This window comes from Magnolia sinica, chromosome 17 (genome assembly GCF_029962835.1).
Source record: "Magnolia sinica isolate HGM2019 chromosome 17, MsV1, whole genome shotgun sequence".
Classification (NCBI taxonomy): domain Eukaryota; kingdom Viridiplantae; phylum Streptophyta; class Magnoliopsida; order Magnoliales; family Magnoliaceae; genus Magnolia; species Magnolia sinica.
The window spans coordinates 59,730,386-59,735,313 of NC_080589.1; the positions used below are offsets into that span (position 1 = coordinate 59,730,386).

Sequence of the window (4,928 nt, forward strand, 5' to 3'; positions counted from 1 at the left end):
AATAGGACCGCCGCTTATAGGTCTGTGCCGGCCCTAAACGATTTGGCTATCAAAAAAAAAAACCCTCTCTCTCCCTCTCTCTTTCACTCTCGCTCTCTCGTTCTCCCTCTCTCAATCTTGCTGCCACTCTCCTTATGGACGGATGGCTTCTTCCCGGCAAGTAAAAGCAGAGGGTTTCTTCCCATCTCGCTGCCACTCTCCTTGTGGAAAGAACGTTTCTTCACGTCAGGTAAAAGCAAAGGGTTTCTTCCCGTCAGCCCCTTGTCCTCTGTGGTATCTCTCTCTCAAATATTGAATGTCCAAACCCTAGTCCGTTTCTTCTATTTATTTTCTTTCATCTCTCCATTTTTTTTTCTTTTTGATGCCCAATTGGTTAATTCAAATATCATAAAGTTTCATGATATTTTGTACTGAAATTACACTGATTAATCATGATATTTGGTGCATTTGTATCTAATATCTGTGCATTTTCATCTAATATCTCTGTGCATTTCATGAGATTTGTTTTTAATGCTCTTTGGTTTATTCAAAGGCCCATTGAATTTTGAGTTTAGTCTAATATCTTTGTGCATTTCCATTCTATGCCTCATGTTCTGGTGCTACTTAAATACTATTTTTGCTTATTTCCTTGGGTTATTCCCTATTGCATGTGGAATTGTACTTTAGGCCCCTATTGTTTGTTTTGAGCCTTTTGTTCTCATTGATTGGGATTGCACTATCAGTGTGAATTTAAATATGCACATTTCCAATGGATTCACCATTTGATGCAGAAACCTGTACATCAGTGCCACAAATGAGGAGTATGAGTTACTTTTTAAACTCTACATAATTACGATAGGAATGCTAGTGATAACTGAGTATACTTGGGTTTTCAATTCTAGTAAGTGGGATAGTCCATAATCCAGGCCATTAATCTGTTGCACCCCATTATAGATGGAGACAACCCCAAGATAATTTTGACTCCAGGATATAAAACATCAATGGTCTATATTACCAAACCAGTGGTCCCACTTGTCATAATTGGAAACACCTGTATACAAGTGTGGCCCATGGTTTGGCAAACCTTTGATTTGTGTTTCATCTCAACATGGTTAGATTGATACACAAAATTCTTCTTGATAAGACTAGTATAACCTTCCATTCGTGGCCATATGCGCTGGCTAGAGGGTAAATAAAATAACAGTCCCCATTTAACTAAGAAAGTGTTTGGGGCATAACTTTTTTGTATGATGATATTCAGTGTAAGATGAATCGATTCATACTGTAAATTTGAGTCCATACTCATCTTTTGATTTTTAGGTTGCAAATGGATTATCGCCACTACTAAAACTTTATCCAAGAAGAATCTTCCAAAATTACTAGGGAATTGATATGGGTTTGTTTTGGATTTTTGAGTTTTTAAGTCCAATTGCATAATCCAATACAATCATTCCATTTATGTTTTTTTATTTTTTATTTCACAATGATTGATTGCTTTTATTTGGCTGGACATTGAAAAGGGAACTAATGACCTATAACTGGTTGTAGTTTACCTAACATATAATCTACTTTTACAAGCATTTTCTGCCAAGGTCCAATTGAAAACAAAATTCATTAGGCATGAAAAAATGGGTTGAGGCATACAACTGGTTGAAAATGTAAAGATTCTTCTTTTGTGGATTTCTATCAGGTGATCAACTAGCTATAGGAAAGGAAACCGGTTGCTGTCTGGGAATGGGCACCAACATGTACCCTTCATCAGCTTTGCTAGGATAGAACAAGGACGAGTCAATTGTTGCTTTGCCAATTGATGAGCTGATAGAGAAGGCCAATGGTTTTGCTAATGTTTTCCCTAGTATTTGCTCATGGCATTAAGACTGTTCGTTCTTTTCTCTGTTCTTTGTGTGTGTGCACACGCACATGTCTAATTGCATGCGTGGGTGGGTTTTTGTGTGCATTCTGTATTTGTTATCCACTATGTCTGACTGAGCATTTATTGAATGTTTAGAATGCAAAATTGAAGGGGACTAATGGTACTACGAAAGAAAGTTCCAAGGTATGTTAATGAGTATCTCATTTGCTTCTCTTGTTTTGGTCTATATATTTCTTTAATACCAACAGGTCCCAAATAAAATTGTTCTGTTTCAATTCAATAAATTGGTTTAGGTGTTCAGCGTTGCTACTTCTCGATGTTTGTAACAGAGGGATTGTGTTATTTGCAGAACATCAACATTGCCAGCATTATTTGTCTTTGTGGTATTGCAGGTCTAGCAAACAAGAAGACTGTGTTGATTCAGCCAGCAGGGAAAGATCTTTCTGTTGTGCTTGCAACGACGAAGACAAAGAGCCAAAACCATCCTGCAAATCTGTACCATAGGTCAATCATGAAGAAGGAATTTCGACAAATAGCAAAGGCTGTTCTTAACCAGGTAAAGGATTCTAAAAAACCTTGTTCTATTTTTTTTTTAAAATTCCCCCTCACATGGGCATCTATGGCTGATATTTGTGCTGTGATGAGCAGTTAACATGTGAGAAGATCTCTTTAGATGGATCTTAACTGAGCCATGTTTTTATAGTTAAATTGTGGCTGAGTACACAAACGTTGGATGTGTTTGACTCTAATTTTAATTGTTCTGATTTTAATAGACTGGAGATTTGTGGTTTGAGGGTCGTGAGCGCATTCATCACACATGAGACCGGCTCTTACAACTTAAGGAGGTATGTTATTGTTTGTTGTGAAAATGATTTCTTTGCTTGCATGCTTCTGACATTGAGTTTTTTTATGAAGCTTGTATGCTTCTGAGTTATGTTTTTGTTTGTTGCAAAAAAATGATTTCTTTGCTTGCATCCTTCGGAGATTGTATTTCTTATGAGGCTTTGCTAAGATACGATTCACCGGTGTTGTTTATTGTGGTGAGAGACGAATGTGTGAAGTAGAAACTGAGACATCTAGTTTGGTGGGAGGAGAAACAATAAGCAAGACATGGGAGAACCTCATGGAAAGTTACGTGGAAATGAAGGAACTTGTTTCAAGTTCATATTTGCAGGAGATGTGTTTCCCGTGTTTGCTTTCTCTACCTTTGAATTTCTCTCACAATCACATGTTCAAGAATTGATGTAAATTCATTTACCATTCATTCGAAATCTGTGTGAGGCTGTGAGCGCTAAATTCGTTTGTAAAATCCACGATAATTTTTTTAGTGAAAATGTTTGAAAGCTTCTATTTTTTACTCAAACATAAGAAATCACATGTTTTTATTTTATTTTGTTTGCATTTATGGACAACTCATGAGTTTTTCCCTTTGTTCTTTATTTTCTATTTATACTGCTATAGTTATTTATTTTTAGTTAGCATACTCATTAGAGGTTCATCTTATATGCTATTTTGGGATATTTGCTCAGAATCTCTATAACTTTTCCACAAATACTCATTTATAGCTTTCTTTTCTTCTAATATTGTCTCTATAGGTTGGGGATATTCCTGAAGATAACTTGAAAATTAAACATGAGATTGAGGCTGAACTTTTTCGTGATGATCAGAGTACAAGCAATTCAAGGACTTCCTCTTCTTTGCAAGGACTCGCTAGAGTATGTTTCTAAAATTGTGGATGTTCATGGACAACTCCTCATAGCTAGTAATCTTGAATAGCTGGTAATCTGATTATTCATTTTTTCTTCTGAAACTTCTTTTTCCTGCCTTTATTTGTTACCACATCAGTTTTGTTTTCTTCATGTTGTTAGAGGAAAATGTGGAGCGTGATGCAGTGCAAAATACCCTTTTGTCCCTTTTAAGGCAGGATCTAAAAGGTAAATTGCTGTAATGTTAATATATCTTGAAATCTTTGGTTGCTTACTGATTTTTTACTTCAATAAGATGATGTGTGTTGCCTATGGGAAATGTTACTAGTGCATTTTCATGTAGTTACGATAAACCCATCCCAAGAAACAACTACTAAGGAAAGAAGCATGCTCACCATCTCCTTGTAGCCAGCATAGAGGAAAGGCATGTTGGGCATTCCTGAAATCAAATACAGAACATTAATACTCACAATATATATTATGGAGGTTTGCTAATTCTACACAAGGGCACATATGGAAATATGAAACATAGGTGCGAGATAGCTTTCCGTAAGATGGGAAATAATGCTTATACCTTATGCCTAAAAAAAATAGACAATTTCACTCTAGGTGGGTTGCAACATACAAAGTAAATTGATGATTGAACTTGTTTTTCCTCTAGCCAGTCATTTGTTTTGATATGTCGTGGCCAACCTAAGGTGTAGGATTGCCTGATTTAATTCGGAAGATCTAAACAATGTATCTCACTTGATGGAAAGCTCAAATCACAAACGCATTACAATGTAGCACATGTTCCCGAGTGTGGATGTGTATGGCTCCCACACATTGTGGAATTAGCAAACTTCTTGTATTATGTATAGAAAACATATCTCGTGATTGAATTTGAGGTCTGTTACTTGAGCCATTCATGTTTCACATGCAAAAGGATGGTCAAGACAATCCATCTGATTAGGCCTGTAGCAGATCAAGGATTATGCTTACATCATATTGGTAGGACAAACCTATTCATCTAATTGGCAGGGTGTTCATAGTTCAAACAGGCCTTAAAAAAGAAAATATCATCAACATGAGCAGGTTAGAGATTGGAAATTCAGGCAGGTAGGCTTGTCCCATCTAGGATGACGGTTTCTTTTTCTGCCTTTAGTCATTGCATAAGGTCCATTTGGATGTACACCCCATCAGGTTGTTTTGGTGAGCCTGCTGATTCACTGATCATACCATTCAATAGTCATTAATTTTGCCAGTCATATGTTCCTATACCCTTGATAGTATGGCTCCATCGCACATAAGTGTTTTCTTGTTTTCCATGCTCTAAAAAATGTTCATGGCAAATGTGACAGACACAGCCATGGAGATCCACTTCTTTTGGG

The 4,928-nt window shown here is 36.6% G+C and overlaps 2 long non-coding RNA genes across 2 annotated transcripts; both read left to right on the top strand.

Annotated features, from left to right (window-relative positions):
* The first annotated feature begins 1,644 nt into the window (after positions 1 to 1,644).
* On the top strand, positions 1,645 to 2,401 carry LOC131231926 (uncharacterized). The gene is made up of 3 exons (XR_009164566.1): positions 1,645 to 1,834; positions 1,988 to 2,035; positions 2,245 to 2,401. It is a non-coding gene; the product is annotated as an uncharacterized LOC131231926 (long non-coding RNA).
* Positions 2,402 to 2,461: 60 nt separating this feature from the next.
* Positions 2,462 to 4,140, top strand: LOC131231397 (uncharacterized). Its single transcript, XR_009164343.1, has 3 exons — positions 2,462 to 2,697; positions 3,448 to 3,614; positions 3,721 to 4,140. It is a non-coding gene; the product is annotated as an uncharacterized LOC131231397 (long non-coding RNA).
* Positions 4,141 to 4,928: the final 788 nt, after the last annotated feature.